General features: G+C 45.5%; 1 pseudogene; it reads left to right on the forward strand.

The window, feature by feature from the left end:
- Nucleotides 1-14: 14 nt before the first annotated feature.
- On the forward strand, nucleotides 15-9,838 carry LOC121011284 (malignant T-cell-amplified sequence 1-like; annotated as a pseudogene).
- Nucleotides 9,839-18,743: the final 8,905 nt, after the last annotated feature.

Genomic DNA, 18,743 nt, shown 5'->3' on the forward strand with positions numbered 1-18,743 from the left:
TGGGGGCGTGGCGAATGGGGGCGGAGCGAGGCAGCGGGAAGGGCGGGACGCGCTGGGTTCCTGGAGGCCAGGTTGTACCCCTGGCCAGCTCGCCTCAGGCTTCCGGAGGTGTGGCACTTGCTGGCCTGCGAGAAATCCAGCTTTGGCCACAACAAATCGCGCCATTGGAAATTCGTGAAGATGCTCTATCACGATCACATCTCGAGTCAGGCTGTCCCGGGCCCGCCGGGCTGCGCTGGGTCTCTGGGGGGCGGGGCTCTCGGGAGACCGACGCTCCCTTGAGCGAGGCGGGAAGGCCGTTAGTACTCCGGGGGGCGGGGCGGAAGGCGGGGCCTCTCTTCCCCAAGAGGAGACTGAGGCTGCTTGCTGGGCTGAAGGCCTACAACTCCCAGGACGTGCTGGACGTTGGGTGCTCCTTGAGGTTCAGGGTCTTCTGCTTAGATTTTGTGGGTCTGACATTTTGCTTACTCCATTCCCGTTCCAATGTGCTGCAGTAATTGTTTCGTAGGAGCCATTTGGTTGTTTCTGTATCTTGCAGTGTTTTTAGGGATCCCACCCTCACTACATAAGTCACTATGTACAATAAAAAATACAATAGCTACCTACTTGTAGTTGTCACGTCTGTCTTCTCCAATGGAGCTGTGAAGAATCCTAGTTATTTGTAGCTTCTTTCATTCTCATACACCTGGGGCCGCTTACAAACTGGGCATTCCATCTTTGGTCTCATTGACCTTATCCTTTTCATCTATTTTGTGATTTTAATTTTTTTAATCATTTTTTATTTTTTGAGAGACAGAGACAGAGTACTAGTTGGGGAGGAGCAGAGAGAGAAGGAGACACAGAATCAGAAGCAGGCTCCAGGCTCTGAGCTGTCAGCACAGAGCCTGACGCGGGGCTCGAACCCACGAACCCTGGGATCATGACCTGAGCTGAAGTCAGACACCTAACCGACTGAGCCACCTGGGTGCCCCTCATTTATCTTGAAATATACTTTGCTAATACAGTGGACACTGACAGGCTTTTTTTTTTTTTTTTTTTTTTTTTTTTAATTTATTGGGGCACCCGGGTGGCTCAGTCGGTTAAGTACCAGACTCTTGATTTCAGGTCAGGTCATGATCTCACAGGTGGTGGGTTCCAGCCCCACGTTGGGCTCTGTGCTGACAGTGCAGAGCCTGCCTGGGATTTTCTCTCTCCCTCTCTCTCTGTCCCTCCCCTCCCCAAAATAAATAAACTAAAAAAAGTAACTTCGTTGCTGAAAAATTCTATTGCCAAGTACTTGTCCTTATGAAAAGAAAAAGGAGAGCTTAAATATATTTGTTGAAAACAAACTGCTCGTTTTCTTGTCCTGTTCCCCCAGATATTTTGTGCAGTTATATCACTTAAGAAAATAACGATATTCTATGGAACAAATTATGATCTATTTTAAATATTGGAGTTCTGCAGAATATTTCATTTTGAAATGGGGTGTGGAAAAAAAAAAAGGTGACCATCTTTGAATTCAAATCCTAAGATTTGTTCAGCTTCAACAGTCTGTGAATCACTGGGCATTAGCAATAGGCCACGTATTGTATAAAGTGGTACTTTTTTTTTTTTTCTTTCGGGGAAGTACTATATAAATGAAATATGCACATTATGTTTAAATATCAGGAAACTGGGGCGCCTGGGTGGCGCAGTCGGTTAAGCGTCCGATTTCAGCCAGGTCACGATCTCGCGGTCCGTGAGTTCGAGCCCCGCGTCGGGCTCTGGGCTGATGGCTCAGAGCCTGGAGCCTGTTTCTGATTCTGTGTCTCCCTCTCTCTCTGACCCTCCCCCGTTCATGCTCTGTCTCTATCTCAAAAATAAAAATAAACGTTAAAAAAAATGTTTAAATATCAGGAAACTCAAATTCCATATTGAAAAGAATATACATTGAACAGAATCCTATTTACCTATTTACCTCCTTTTCCCCCTCTCCTTCCTCCTCCTCCTCTTCCCCTCCTCCTCTTCCTCCCCCTTCTTCTTTTTAATTTTATTTTTTTATTTTTATTTTTATTAACATTTATTTATTTTTGAGACAGAGAGGGAGCATGAACAGGGGAGGGTCAGAGAAAGAGGGAGACAAAGAATCTGAAACAGGCTCCAGGCTCTGAGCTGTCAGCACAGAGCTTGACACGGGGCTGGAACCCGCGGACCACGAGATCATGACCTGAGCCAAAGTCGGACGCTTAACCGACTGAGCCACCCAGGCGCCCCTTAATTTTAGAGAGAGTATGGGAGGAGGGGAGAGGGGCAGAGGGAGGGAGAGAGAGAGAGAGAGAGAGAGAGAGTCTTAAGCAGGCTCCACACTCAACACGGAGCCCGAGGCAGGGCTCAATCCCACAACCCTGGGATCACTACCTGTGCCGAGATCAAGAGTTGGACACTCAACTGATTGAGCCACCCAGGCGCCTCCACAAGCACACATTCTTAACGTTCACTATGTCTAAGGTTTAAGTCTTGAGGGTTTTCCTTTTTTAAACACAACTTAATTTTTCACATCTACTAGTTTAGAACTTTGACTCCCTTCAATAAGAAGCTTGGAGGGGATGCCTGGCTGGCTCAGACAGCGGGGAGTGCAACCCTTGATCTCAGGGTTGTGGGTTTGAGCCCCATGTTGGAGGTAGAGATTACTTAAAAAAATAAAATAAAATAAAAACAGATTTCGGATTTTTAAAAATCTGGTGAGTTATTCTGTAGTGTTTCAGTTAACAGAGACTTTGAAAATATTGTTATTAAAGAAGGGGGACACTGTTCTTATGCACTGTGGGGTTTTGTTTTGTTCTTTTAATCTCAAATGATCTTCCAAACATAAGGGCAGGAACAACTGAAGTTTGTTTTGTGCATCGTTTTATGTTAACCTTTATTGAATTTACAATAGAGCATCAGGAAGTTAATCTGAATCTCCTAATTTTTATAGATTAAGTCCAGGGTTTAAGCTTCATTAGAATGGCAGAAATACTGCTTATCATGGGTAAATAAAAAATAAATGTAAACATTCCCAACTCTTCCCGTTTAAGAATTATCTTTCTGGGGATGTCTGGCTGGCTCAGTCCGTGGAGCACACGACTGTTGATCTTGGGGTTGTGTGTACAGATTACTTAAAAATTAAAAAAAATAAATAAAAATATCTTTTCAGATGCTGCTTTGCTTAGCCAAAGTTATGTTGTGGTTCAAGACTTTGCAGATAGCTCTGTTTCACAGAGAGAATATGAACATGGTTTTTGAAAAGGAGAACATTGATCCAACTTTGTGATTAAAAAAATGATTTGTTGATTGTTTGTTTGTTTGTTTGTTTGTTGGGGGAGGGAGAAAGAATCCCAAGCAGGGATCTCACCAACCATGACATCTTGACCTGAGCCAAAATCAAGAGTCTGACGCTAGGGGCACCTGAGTGGCTCAGTCGGTTAAGCGTCTGACTTCAGCTCAGGTCATGATCTCACAGTTTGTGAATTCAAGCCCCGTGTCAGGCTCTGTGCTGACAGCTCAGAGCCTGGAGCCTGCTTCAGATTCTGTGTCTCCTTCTCTCTCTGCCCCTCCCCAACTTGTGCTCTGTGTCTCTATGTCTCTCAAAATAATAATAATTAATTAATTAAAAAAATTGTTTTAAATAAAGAAATCCTGATATCATCCTTCCCAGTGCCATTCCTTGCTTTCATTAGGAACCTCACAATTCTCGAGTGTGAAATGGTTTAATAACCTTTTGGGAGTGGTAAGTGATTAAATAAGCTATTAGTTGAAGTGCCTTCTTACAAAGTAAGAAACCAACAAATCAAAGCTACAGGGACATTATTCTTTAAAATGTCAGAGAATCTTGATGCAATGTCCAGCATTCTGAATGACCAAACAGGCTTTATGTGGAACTCGGGGCCAGCAGGTGTGGCCTGTATCATCTCAGCACAGATCAGGCAACCATTACAGATATGCGGACAGACGGGTGTAACTTCACACACCAGAGGCTCCCGGGACTGCTGTACGGAAGGACAGTCCTAGCCTGGCCCTTCCTGTAGGATGAGCTCTCTTTCCCTCCAATTTTCCCTGGGACCTCCCAGCTTTCGTTGTTATTATAACTTCATATAAAACTTCCTATAACTTCATCCCAATTCTCTGCTCGTGGAGTAGCCGAAAGCTTGCAACGAATTCCGGTCTCGCCATTCCTTCAACACTGGCCACAGTTTTCTAAATTTTGCTCTGCCTACTATATTCCTCTTCAATGCACTTCCGAGGTTGAGGAAACAATACATTCTATAGATCACTTCCGGTTTCAGAACAAAGATTATTTACAAGGGGGCAACAATGGGTGGTTTGGAACAAGGATAAAAGGAAGTATTTTGTTTCTGTTTTTTAGAGTTTTACCAAATGTTCAATTGTATTCTAAGAAAACAGAATTAAAATTAGAGGGGAAAAAAAGGCAAAACTGACTCTTTGCTGTCCCTTCAAGCCCAATCCTACAGACGTGCCTCTCTTTCTCCTGCTCCCTCAATTCTGCACAGACTTCATGTCAGCGCTACGACCCTAGACTGACTGAACTCACCTGCTGACACACCTGCCTCCCCAACTAGACCTTGAGCATCTGCTTTTGCTCATCTTTCCCACCTGTGTCCAAAACATGGCCTGGCTCACTTCAGTCACAGATGTAGTTAAGGAGTCAGTTGCTTTTTTTTTCTTAAAGTTTACTTATTTATTAAAAAAAAAACTTTTTTAACGTTTTATTTTTATTTTTGTGACAGAGAGAGACAGAGCATGAACGGGGGAGGGGCAGAGAGAGAGGGAGACACAGAATCGGAAGCAGGCTCCAGTCTCTGAGCCATCAGCCCAGAGCCCGATGTGGGGCTCGAACTCACAGACCGCGAGATCGTGACCTGAAGTCGGACGCTTAACCGACTGAGCCACCCAGGCGCCCCGAAAGTTTACTTATTTATTTTGAGAGAGAAGGAGAGAGCGTGGGAGAGAGGGAATCCCAAGCAGGTTCCTCCCTATCGGCACAGAGCCTGAGCCGGGGCTTGATCTCACTAACCGTGAGATCATGATCGGAGCCGAAATCGAGAGTCGGATGCTCAACTGACAGAGCCACACAGGCGCCCCAGGAGTCAGTCACTTCTATATCAAGGCCATGGTCTAGTTAGAGAATTGTAACCTCTCATGTTCCCTCTTTGCAGGCATAGCCTTCTTGGAGACTGGGACACGTTAGTACAAATGTTGGAAAGGAACTGATTTTCCCATCGGTCCCTGACCCAGTGCAATGATCACAGAGACATGGGGTGATGACCGGAGCTCAGAGCCTCGGGCAACTTTCAGATGCATTTAGAAGTCTCAGTCCAAGTGGAGACACCTTTCTATCTACTGGAAACAAGTTTTTAATTTGGGAGAAAGAGAAAGGCCCTATTGACATGCATATCAAAAGATGTTTCATGAATAGAAGTAGCACTACAGATGAGTTGAAGAGAGAGACATCCCAGGGACAAGGGCTCTATCAACTCAGTCTGTCACCCCCCTCAGAAAGCTCAGTCTTATCTTCTCTCCCAAATCCCACTCATTGATTGAGCCCATCTAGTGGCGTCTCTGATATCGTTACTGACCTTTCTTCCCATAGGCAATTTTCTCCAGTCCATGCCCTTCTTGTTCTAAAGTCCACTTGGACTTCTGAGACTCTTCTGCCACATTAACCCCAGGTTTGTACCCCCAGAAAAGAGCAGAGAGTTTTCAAATGGCCTCGAGGACAAGCCAGCTGAACCCTGCTTTGGAGGGAGCGACTTGGAGCAAGTAACCGCAATCACCTGAGGCCTTCAGGCCTTAGGGTAAAAGCCCAGAACTTGGCGGTGGAGCAGATCTCTGACAGTGAATGCACCCATTCAACTTTAGACACGAAGAGACTCAGCCCAGAGAGGCCAGGTGACTTGCCCACCGTCACACAGCCTGCACATGACCTTGCACCCAGGAGTAAAGTGCCCTCCACACTCCATAGCTCTGTGTGCTTGTCTTCTTCAGCCCCTTTACCTGCTAAAATCAGATTGGCATGAACGTTGGCTAAGCTCTGGCATGGAGAGGTGGTTCTCAAACCGTGCTGCCCCTCTGGGGAATATTCTGAGAGTGTCTCTGAAGATGCAGACAAATGTCTGCTTTGGGTAAAAAGCCATTGGATGAGGGCTGTCTGGATGGCTCAGTCGGTCAAGTATCCGACTCTTGGTTTCGGCTCAGGTCATCTCACGGTTTGTGAGTTCTAGCCCCGAGCTGGGCTCCATGCTGACAGTATGGAGCCTGCCTGGGATTCTTTTTCTCTTCCTCTCTCTCTGCCACTCCCTTGCTCTTTCTTTCTTCCTCCCTCCCTCTCTCCAAATAAATACATAAATAAACTTTTAAAAAGCCATTGGGTGATTTAAACACAGGTTTATTTTTTTTTTAAATTTTTTTTTCAACGTTTTTATTTATTTTTGGGACAGAGAGAGACAGAGCATGAACAGGGGAGGGGCAGACAGAGAGGGAGACACAGAATCGGAAACAGGCTCCAGGCTCTGAGCCATCAGCCCAGAGCCTGACGAGGGGCTCGAACTCACGGACAGCGAGATCGTGACCTGGCTGAAGTCGGACGCTTAACCGACTGCGCCACCCAGGCGCCCCTAAACACAGGTTTAAAAGTTAGTTTTGGCAAGGTAGAAAACTGCAGTATTTAAATTAAAAGCCAATGTTATGGTTTTAGTTCCAAATAGACTAAGATTGACTGGTAAACTGTTTATTGCAGACACTTGTAAGAATAAAAGCTAAGGATGAGGGGAGCCTGGGCGGTTCAGTCAGTTGAGCCTCCAACTTTGGCTCAGGTCATGATCTCATGGTTCCGGAGTTTGAGCCCCACATCCTACTCACTGCTGTCAGTGTAAACCCCGCTTTGGATCCTCTGTCCCCCTCTCTCTCTGCCCCTTCCCTGCTCATGCTCTCTCTCAAGAATAAGTGAAATATATTTTTTTAAAAGCCTAAAAGATAAGGGCTAAAGAGTCTTGACGTTAATTTATATTTTCCCATGGGGCGCCTGGGTGGCTCAGTCGGTTAAGCATCCAACCTCAGCTCAGGTCATGATCTCATGGTTCATGAGTTTGAGCCCCACATTGGGTGAGCTCGAGCCCCGCTCCCAGCTCTGAGCTCTCTCTCCCTCTCTCTCTGAACCTCATTGAATTCTCTTTCTCTCTCTGCCCCTTGCTCATTCATGCTCTCTAAAAATTGTATGTTCCTTAATTTCACATTCATTATAGTCTAAAACTGGGGCCTGTGTATTTCTATGTCTCTCTATGTCGCTTTGGGATGTGTGTCCCTATTTGGTAGATGACAATTCTCTTTCAGCACACATACTTTCTTTCCTTTGGAGAAGTTATGACATTTGTTCCTACTAATGTAAGCAAAGAAATAATGTTTGGGTGGGTTGGGGCCTCTGTGATGTGCCAAAGAAGAGAGGTAGTTGGCTACGAGGGCTGGCCCCTGGCTTTCTGGGCTCCTGCTTTGCTTGGACACCTGGGAAACCCTCATTCACTCTTTACCAAGTAGCAGGGGACCTAGAGGAGTGGTGGGAGCAGACCTAGTTGATGCCCTCCGTGCAATTCTCTCCACTTACATCATAAGCATGGGTTACCCTCAAAGATCTCCAAAATTCTGGGCTTTTCTGATTCCTTTAGTTTTCCTAGGCTTCTTGCCAGGGATGCCACAAACTAAACCAGTCTACCAAAAGATTTTATACAGGGGCACCTGGGTGACTCAGTCAGTCGAGCGACTGACTCTTGATTTTGGCTCAGGTCATGATCTCGCAGTTTGTGAGATCGAGCCCCATGTTGGGCTCTGGGCTGATAGCGCACAGCCTGCTTGGGATTCTCTCTCTCCTTCTCTCTCTCTGCCCCTTCCCTGCTCGTGTTCTCTCCCTCTCTTTCTCTCTCTCAAAATAAACATTAAAAAATTAAGCGTGCCTGGGTGGCTCAGTTGGTTAAGCGTCTGACTTTGGCTCAGGTCATGATCTCACAGTTCATGAGTTCAAGCCCTGCATCGGCTCTGTGTTGACAGCTCAGAGCCTGGAACCTGCTTTGGATTTTGCGCCTCCTTCTTTCTGTGCCCTCCCCCCACTCATGCTCTCTCTCTCTCAAAAATAAATAAAAATTAAATTAAAGGGGCGCCTGGGTGGCTCAGTCGGTTAAGCGTCTGACTTTGGCTCAGGTCATGATCTCGCGATTCATGAGTTCGAGCCCCGCATCAGGCTCTGTGCTGACAGCTCAGAGCCTGGAGCCTGTTTCAGATTCTGTGTCTCCCTCTCTCTCTGCCCCTCCCCTGCTCATGCTCTGTCTCTCTCTGTCTCAAAAATAAATAAAAACATTAAAAAAAATTAAATTAAAAAAATAAACACTAAAAATATTAAACAAAAGAAATAAATAATTAAACAAAAAACCTTCTCAGTCCCTGAGATATCTATTGGTGAGAAAATATTTTATTTTTTAAATTAAATTTTATTTTAATGTTTTTAAATTTTATTCTTGAGTGCGGGGGAGACACAGAATCCGAAACAGGCTCCAGGCTCTGAGCTGTCAGCACAGAGCCCAATGCGGGACTTGAACTCACACAGACGGTGAGATCACGACCTGAGCCGAATCCAGACGCTCAACCGACTGAGCCACCCAGGCGCCCCAGATGCTGGTAACTGTCAACCAGACTCCTCTGAGCCTGCAGAAACGGCCCATCCGTCCTTGTTAAGAACAAGCGCTATCTTTCCATTCTCTTCCTACAACTAGAACCATTGATCTAGCCCTTCTTTTTCCTCAAGCCTCGCCCTCTGAGCTACCGGCTCTGGGAAGAAATTGGTAGCCCCAAACGACCCAGCAAAAGAGCCACCCAATTCAGAGGTGCGGAAGTAGTCAGTATTTGTCAGAGCCGTAAAGTGAGGCTGGCTGTCTCCCTTTCCGGATAACGACAACAGCACCTATTGTCACTGACGGCTTTCCCCGGAGTAAGGGGATCTGCCCGACCCTACCCAACTCAATTTTTCCCATTCTGGGCTCTTCCCCATCGTCGCTCTCTTCACCTAGGAACGTGTTCAAGAAATGTGATGAAAAAGAAAATGTGTCCAACTGCATCCAGTTGAAAACCTCAATTATTAAGGGTTTTAAGAACCAGTTGATAGGACAATTTCCAGGTATAGAACCATGGCTTAATCATATAATGCCTAGGAAAGATCTTGTCAGAATAGTGCGGTGCCATGAACCTAGAGAAATCCTTGCAGTAAAACTTACTAATTTTTAGACAAAGGGAAGGACCTTTTTATCCAACCCTAAGGTTACTCCACAAATATCCTTTTATCCTGGTGCCCCAGCAAGTTGATAAAGGAACCATCACATTTGTACTCAGTCGAGCAAACATTATGTGTCCAGGCTTAACATCTCCTGGAGCCAAGCTTTACCCTGTTGCAGTACGTACGATCGTTGCAATCATGGCGGAAGGAAATCAGCATTTTCTGTGTGTGGGAATCATGAAGATATCTGCAGAAGATATTGAGTAAGTCAAGAAAGCAATTAGCATTAAAAACATCCATTATTTAAGTGATGGTCTGTGGCATAGGAAAATATATAAATGAGCCTCAAAAGAAATACACTTGGACAAAATGTGGATAATAGTGCTATATCTTGTGTGTTTGTTGGTGTGTGACTGCATGAAGCCAATACTTCTGTGGTTATGCTGAGTGAATTCGGTGGATACTAAAAAAAAAAAGAAAAGAAGAAAAAAGGAAAAAACAAAAGCAGCGTTTGTTATCATCTTGCTTGGAGACCATGCAAACAGCTCTCTCTACAAGACAAGGTCACTTTCCTTAAGACCTGTACCTTGGGGGCGCCTGAGTGGCTCAGTCGGTTAAGCATCTGACTTCGGCTGGGGTCATGAGCTCACGGCTTGTGAGTTCGAGCCCCACGTCGGCCTCTACGCCGACACCTCAGAGCCTGGAACCTGCTTCGGATTCTGTCTCCCTCTGTCTCTGCCCTCTCCTGCTCACGCTGTCCCTCTCTCTCCAAAATAAGTAAACATTAAAAAAATTAAAAACAACAGCAACCCGTACCTGTCTCCTCTACTAGCCCCCAGGCTATAACTCCCCCAGAAGACCTGCATGACCAACTGGGAGAAGACATGTGGGAGTGAGTTCTCGGGATGCTTGACCCCATGGCCAGACCACAAAGATGGGGAGCTCTCCTGAAATCCAAGATGTAACGCCCTGGCAAGTGCCCTGGGAGATGGTGCGACCTCAATACCTGGATGGCTCCTAGAAGCATGGAGAAGGTTATGACCCAGGCTAAGTGAATTGACATGCCAGGATGGCCGACAGTGGAGGCGGTGGGACAAGGTGCCGTATGGCGCTTGTGGCACTTGCAAGAGCAAGGGCCATAATGAAGGCCTCTGGGGTTCTGGAGCCAAAAATGCAGACAGCAACTTCCCTGGAGCCTCATCCAGCAGGGGCCCAAGATGACAGTGGTGGAGGAAAAGATTCCCAGGTGGGGGATATGCCCAGTCATCCACCTGGCGGAGAAGGCACAGTGGACGAGGGTTAGAATTCACATTGACCTACAGCGCCGGGGAATGGCCTGGCTGGCCGGTGAGGGGCCTGGAAGGTTGGGGATGAGGAGATGCGAAGTGGATGGGTGACTGGGAGACTATGCGGATTGCTGTTATCATGTTAGTGCCCGCCAGACAGCATCCATCATGGAAGGGCTAACTGATGAAGACAGCTGACGTTGGCCAGCCTCGGTTGTTGGCCACCCCGGGACCGGCACAACTGACACATGAATTAGTGTGGCTAAATAAATAAATAAATAAATAAATAAAAGTGGCCACCGTCGTAGAGATGGAGCTTGTCAGCATGGACTGACGACTTGGGAAGGCTGATTTAGCTGCTGTCATCACTGAGGGCCCGCCCTGCCCGTCAGACGCCAGTACTGGGCCACCTGCAAGGCATCATCCCCGAGAACTCCGGCCAGTCGGCCACTTGACAGGAAGTTGAGAGTTTTCAGAGGCATGGGCATCCTGGGTCTGAGTTTGCTTTCCTCCCTACAGGTCCTCGGGCAGCACCACTCTCTGGGGCTCCTGGAGCCTCTGGCCCATTGGCATGGGGTGCCACAGAGCACAGCACCAGACCAGAAGACAACCCCCACCCCCCCCCCCGCCATATATTGAAGGAAATGCAGGAATGTGTTCATGACTGGGGGGGGCGGGTGTCCTCTGACTGAGTCACACATGGTACTTCCAGAGGCTGCCTGGCGGAGGGGGTGTTGGGATGGTCTGCGGAGGGGGTGAAGTACCAGCTTGGAAGTGTGCTCTGTAAAGATGGGCACAGTCTTCTGATTCCATAGTATACGCTCAGTACTGAAAATAGTCTGGATGCTGTCTGCAATTCAGCAATTTGAAAGCTAGAGCAATCTGGTCAGCTTTTCTCTGAACATCATAACAGCATTTGAAGAGTCTCCCTCATCCCGCCATGAGAAAGAATGAAATCCTGCCATTTGCAACAATGTGGATGCAACTGGAGGGTATTATGCTGAGTGAAATAAGTCAGTCAGAGAAAGACAGATGGCACACGTTTTCACTCATAACGTGGAACTTGAGAAACTTAACAGAAGACCAGAGGGAAAGCGAAGGGGAAAAAATAGTTTCTAACAGAGCGGGAGGGAGGCAAACCCTAAGAGAGTCTCAAATACAGGGAACAAACTGAGGGTTGATGGAGGGGGTGGGGGAGAGGGGAAAATGGGAGGTGGGCATTGAGGAGGGCACTTGTTGGGATGAGCACTGGGTGCTGTGTGTAAGCGACGAATCACGGGAATCTACCGCCAAAACCAAGAGCACATTGTACACAGTGTATGTTAGCCAATTTGACAATAAATTATATTAAAAAAAAAAAGTCTCCCTCATCCCAAATACTGACGCAATGGGTCCTTTGTTGTTTTGGAGGGGTGCCTATTGGGGAGGCGTGGAGGGTGTGTGTGTGTGTGTGTGTGTGTGTGTGTGTGTGTGTAAGAGCAGGGAAGAAGCAGGGTTGTAGGTTTCATGTTTAGCTGCTATGAAGTCTAGTTCCAGCTACTGCTCTCAAAGACTGCATAGTCAGTGCTGCTGACCTCAGCACAGTGTCCCCTCAAGTCTCAAGGTTTGGGGGACAATTCAAGTGAATACATTGCCCTAAGACGTTCTAAATGAGGGAGCCCGAGCCTGAGGCATCGTTAGAAACATCACAGTGTGGGGGTGGGGGAGCCCCTGGGTGGCTCGGTTGAGTCATGACTTCGGCTCAGGTCATGATCTCACGGTCTGTGAGTTCGAGCCCCACATCGGGCTCTGTTGCTGACAGCTCAGAGCTTGGAACCTGCTTCGGAATCTGTGTCTCCCTCTCTCTCTCTGTCCCTCCCCTGTTCGTGCGTGCTCTCTCTTTCTCTCTCTCCCAAAAATAAATAAACATTAAAAAAAATGAAAAAAAAAAAAAGGGAACACCACAGTGGGTGCAAACGATACAGTCAGACATCTGTTTAGAAAGGCTCTGGAAATAAGTGGAGACAACCTACATGAGGCTGCTTCAGGTCCGCCACCTTCCATCATGACACATGATGGAAACATGCTTTCTGTGTTCAGTTACTGACGACTCTTAGGACCGTTGCCACTGAATCGTCTCCATGGTGTAGGGCAGATGTTTTCAAAATATATTTCCCCAGGGGCCCTGAAGTAGCTTCACTTTCATCTGCTTCATATGAACAGGGGGCAAAGCAGATTTTGTTCCAGGACTAACAACACCCAGAAGCCATGGAGGGAGTGAGGGATGAACACGAAAGAAATGATCAAACCAGTGTCATAGTAAAATGATTCTACAGAGAAACGGTGGAAGGAATTCATTGCTTCACGTAGCAGGGCTCCCCTGCTCCTGTGTTACATGTTTGTATAAAAGAAAAGAAATCTGCTTCTAGAATAGATTTTGCAACTCAAAACTTGGATTTTAACAGGCTGGAGATTTTTTTTTTTTTCCCCCCCGGAATGTATTGACCCCTAAAAAGATTTTTTTTTTTTTTTTGCCTGGAGTAACTTCATTTGAAATTGATGTCTGTTTCTGGGAGGGGTGGGAATTAACCGGCACACTCTGGAGTGTAGACCATCTTCCCTTTGCAGAGGGCTCAAACTGGCCATTCTGATGTAGGAGTACTATAACACCAGAATGTAGCCTGCAGAGAAATACATTTGTTTAAAAATAAGAAAAACAACAAAAAAACCTCCCTTCATTGAAATCCTTTTCTGTTTAGTAGAAACTTCCCAGGGCCACAAAGGCTTAGCCTTCGGGGCTGCAAATCAGACTCCAATGCTACCAGAGATGGGGAGGCGGGAACTGCCTTCAGGCCTGGGGACAAACCTCTCAGGAGCCCTGAAATTCAGGGAGGGCCCGTCCAAGGAAGGCAAATTCATTCAGTCAGCACAAATAGTACTATGCATTTTAATCTTTGAAGCTTTAAAAATAATAAATTTAATGTCTTGAAATTTCTGAAGAGGTTATAATATATATGCATGTTTCAAGAACCTAAAAATATAAAAAGACATGCTGATGGGCCTCCTACCACCTCCCTTTTTGCCCAGGACCCCTAACCTTCATAGTTAGCCCCTGTGGGTGTTTACGTATATGCAAGTAAATACACGCGCACACACATACACACATGCATATAGGATATATATATTTCACATACACGCACGCATATAGGATATATATATTTCTCCTTCACCCCTCTCCCATTTAAAAGTACAGCTCCTGGGTGGCTTAATGGGTTAAGCATCTGGCTCTTGATTTCGGCTCAGGTCATGATTTCACGATTTGTGAGACTGAGCCCTGAGTTGGGCTCTGCACGGCAGTGGGGAGGCTGCTTGAGATTCTCTCTCTCCCTCTCTCTCTTTCTCTGCCCCTCCTTCCTTCTCTCTCTTTCTCTCTCAAAAGAAATAAATAAACATTAAAAAAAATACAAAAATGAAACTATATACGGTAGTGGCACCTGGGTGGCTCAGTTGATTGAGCATTGGAGTCTTGATTTCCGATTAGATCATGATTCCAGGATCATGGAATGAGCCCGGTGTTGGGCTCTGTGCTGAGCATAGAGCCTGTTTGAGATTCTCTCTCTCTCTCTCTCTCTCTCTCTCTCTCTCTCTCTCTCAAAAACAGGACAAATGGTAGTATACTAGGCATGGTGTTTTTTGTTGTTGTTTGTTTGTTTGTTTTTAAATGTTTATTTCTGAGAGAGAGAGAGAGAGTACAAGCAGGGGAGGGGCAGAGAAAGCAAGGGAGACAGAGAATCCAAGGCAGACTCCAGGCTCCGGGCTCCAAGCTGTCAGCACAGAGCCCGATGCAGGCCTTGAACCCACAAACTGTGAGATCATGACCTGAGCTGAAGTCTGTCACTTAAGGGACTGAGCCACCCAGGTGCCCCTCTACATCGAGCTTTATGTTGCCTCTCTGTATAAGAAGGAAAACTAAACTACCATTAAATGGATGTCTCTTAGTAGGCAACATATATTTCTAAGCAGTGAAAATATCATGGAGTCTCCTGAGAGAGCAGATGAGGAACCAAAGCATGGATTTCACTAGAACGGGGTGGGGGGGGGGGTGGTCAACAAACTTTTTCTGTAAGGATCAGATAGTGAATGTTTTAGGTTTTATGAGCCATATGGTCTCTGTCACAATTTCTCGACTCTGCCCTTGTAGTGTAAAAGCATCCACAGACAAAAAGTAAATGAACGGGCCTGACCTGTTTGAATAAAACCACTTTAAAAATGAACAGTGGGGGTGCCTGCGTGGCTCAGTCGGTTGGGCGTCCGACTTCGGCTCAGGTCATGATCTCGCAGTCCGTGAGTTCCAGCCCTGCATCGGGCTCTGGGCTGACAGCTCAGAGCCTGGAGCCTGTTTTGGATTCTGTGTCTCCCTCTCTCTCTGACCCTCCCCCGTTCATGCTCTGTCTCTCTCTGTCTCAAAAATAAATAAATGTAAAAAAAAAAATGAACAGTGGACTAGATCTGGCCTGTGAGCCATAGATTCCCAACCTTTCTATGAGAGAAGCAATGCGAAATGCTGTGCTGTGTGTTTCATGCAATCAGCTACCACCCAACATGCACATCTGTGTTGTACATTTCATACAACTTTGTTGGGGGGGGGGAAGCTGAGTGATCAGCAATTATACTTAATGGAGAGAAGCAATAATTGTATTGTGCATCGGGTGCTACATGCCCCCTGATGTGGGAAGAAAGGTGTGTTAACAGCTATTTATTTTTCAGAGATAAACTTACCATGTTGTGCTCTGTTTTCTTTATATAACCTGCTGAGGGGAATAAAGTTAGGTGCACTACTTTCTCATGTAACATAGATCTTTGTGGATGTGTAATTCTTTCTTTGACCGTCTTGCTCTAATTCCACCTCCCCCCACCATGGTTATTACTTTTCTTTTTTTCTTTTTATTTTTTTTACGTTTATTTATTTTTGAGACAGAGAGAGAGCATGAACGGGGGAGGGGCAGAGAGGGAGGGAGACACAGAATTTCGAAACAGGCTCCAGGCTCTAGGCTCTGAGCTGTCAGCACAGAGCCCGACGCGGGGCTCGAACTCACAGACCGCGAGATCATGACCTGAGCCAGAGTCGGACGCTTAACCGACTGAGCCACCCAGGCGCCCCTGGTTATTACTTTTTAATTGTGTATTGAAGTTGGGGGTGTCTCACCATATCTTTTAATACTTAGTGTCTCAAAAATCTAGCACTGACTGTGTTGTCCTCTTGAGAAGGAGACCTGAGTTACTAGCAAGGGTATCTCACTTAGATGAAATTTACATATGTGTATATGTATGTATGTATATGTGTATGTATATATATTAACATATATTTCTATTCATATATATTTCTTAAAATTTTTTTTTCAATGTTTATTTTTGAGAGACAGAGACAGAGTGTGAGCAGGGGAGGGGCAGAAAGAGAAGGAGACACAGAATCTGAAGCAAAATCCAGGCTCTGAGCTGTCAGCACAGAGCCCCTTGTGAGGCTTGAACTCACGAACTATGAGATCATGGCCTGAGCCTAAGTCGGACACTTAACCGACTGAGCCACCCAGGTGCCCCAATATACATTTCTAAATAGTGTGTTCATTTAACTTGCTTTGGTGAAAAACAAACAAAAGACCCGAGTTTTCAGTAACTGTATCTCACAGAGAAAGGAAATTCACCTCTGTGGACTCTGTGTTTCCTGCAACCTGGTTGGACTGAAAAAGCTGAATTAGTTGTAATTTTATCTTTCTTAGAGACAAAACTTTTAGGTGTGTAGACTATACTTTTTAATATATTCTCCTTGCAGAAGTGAATCATTTGGGAAAGCATTTGGCTACATATTAAAAAACCCAACTAGGGTGGATGGTCCAAAAGAGGTTAATTTTTATCACTTAACAAGGCGTCCAGGAGACTCAAAAACCAAGCCTCTTCTTTCCTTTAGTCGTGCCATTCTTATAATGTGGTTACCATCTTCATGCTCGCACCTCATGGTTACAAGATGGCTGCTGCATCATCAGCCTCATAATTGTGTCCCACGAAGGGAGAAGTGCCAAGGACACAAAACATTTTCCAACCAAGTCTGTTCTTTTCAATTAGGAAAACAGCAGTGTTCTGGAAGCTCCACTCATAAGCCCTCTATAGTTTATCTCTTATACCAGAACTGTGTCATATGGCCAGCTCTAGCTGAGAAGCAAGTTGAGAATTCTGGACACAGTGCTACCCTGAATAAAAATTTGGTTTAGTTAGTAAGGAAAATGATGACAATGGATACTTTATGGGCACCTTGTAGTGTTTGTCATGATATCTTTGCTAAAACGGTGATCATTGGATCTAAAGTTTGTGTATATAGTTTTGGCCCCTTTAAAGCAATGTAAAGAAAAAGGAGACGATCTAGACGATCTAGACGGGGGCAACTTAAATCACAGAAAGGGGAGGGGATTGTCTGCCGTGACCTTCAAAGGGCACTGGGTTTGGAGCCTGAAGTTCTAGTCTTCTAAGCCGATTCTTTAACTTACAGTCTGTGTGATATTGGTTGCATCAGACTCTCTTAGCCTGTTTTTCTTGATGGTAAATTGGGCACAGAGTGTTAGAGAGAAAGGGAGATAGAGACATTGTGTAAGCAACTGTGAATGGTAACAGTGGTTGCATCTTGCATAGAAAAACAAGACATCTTTATGGCATATTCTTCATGTAGTCTCTATTGAAGGGTGGTTAAATATGATTTACCAGGAGTTTCTAATTTCCCCAGGGGAAGTAACATTAACCTATTTAGAATATGTGCCGTAGGTAATCTGGAGGAAGAAAGTTGATTTTCCATGAGTTTTATCTCTCAGATATAAGAAATATACATCTGTGTGGAGTAACTACTTCATGAAACTTATTGGAACATAAACTATAACCATCTATCCTATCTCCTATAACTCTGGTGATGCTGAACTTGAAACTCTTGTGTTGGTGCTCCTCAAAAATCACATGATTTTGAGTGATCTATTTATGTTTAGAGATGAGACTCCAGGTGGATCAGTATCAGTAATGAAGGTGCAGTTCCTCAGCTCAAGAAAGAAATCTGATTCTGGTGGCTTAGTCAGTCATTCACCAAATATCTACTGAGTGCCAAGTATGTGTCAGCCACTGTTCTAGATGTGGTTAGACAGAGTAAGAGAGAAAAGGTTCCCGTGTTCACAAAGCTTACATCCTACTGAAGGGGACCACAGTTTGGATAGACTGAGGTGAGTAGATGGGAATATGCCAGCTAGATGATCCTTTTGGATGTTCAAAAACTTGTTTTCTGGATTTAAGCTATGATATTCACATTTTTTCAATTTCTCAAAAATGCAATTAATCTGAACTTTACTTTTGTATTTGATTAATGGATTCAACACATTTATTGAATACCTTCTCTGCCAGATACTGCTAAACACTGTGATATGATGGTAAGTAATAGCTCCACATTAACTGGGTAGAGTTGTACAGAAGATGAATTGGGTTCTTCATAGTTGCCTGTGAGGGGAATGTTACCTGTGTTTATCTCCCTAATAACGTGTGAAAGTGGACCAGTGTGTATTTAGGAAGCCAGCTAGAGCTGGAATTACTCATGGGGTGATAATGGATTGTAAACACTAGTGAAGGTCAAGTAAAGATTTGAACTGGGTCTTGAAGAACCAGTACAAATTGAATGGGGGAGGTAGCAGGGAGTAAGTAGAAGGGAGGGAGACTATCCCAGAGGGGCAAATCCTGGAAAAGAGATCCAGTGTCAGGAACAGACTGGAGATTTCAGGGTGCCAATGGGAAGTCATTTATGATAGAAAAGAGAATGTGAATGATAACAGAACAAGAGATATTGCTGGGTGAGGTCAGTGTGTGGGGGCCTAGATTGGGAATCTATCATTCTAACTAATGGATCATTCGAGGTTCTTAATCAGGGGCTGTTTTTAGCAGATGAATAGACTAGCGCCTTGCTGAGACGGCCCCTTCCGACTCCTACCCAGCACTCTTTCCAACCCTCACGACCCCATCTACAGTCGGCCTGAGGGATGAAGTGGTCACTGTGTTCCGGGCAGAGGCAGTCTTCAACGGGACATCAGGGACTCGGCTGTGTTTTGGAGGGAAACCAGGCCCGAATCGCGGCCTTCGAGCACGCCATAGAGATGCTCCTCCCGCTTCCTAGAGAGGCAGCGGAAGGA

The sequence above is a fragment of the Herpailurus yagouaroundi genome, unplaced genomic scaffold (assembly GCF_014898765.1).
Source record: "Herpailurus yagouaroundi ecotype Mexico unplaced genomic scaffold, PumYag 193, whole genome shotgun sequence".
NCBI lineage: Eukaryota > Metazoa > Chordata > Mammalia > Carnivora > Felidae > Herpailurus > Herpailurus yagouaroundi.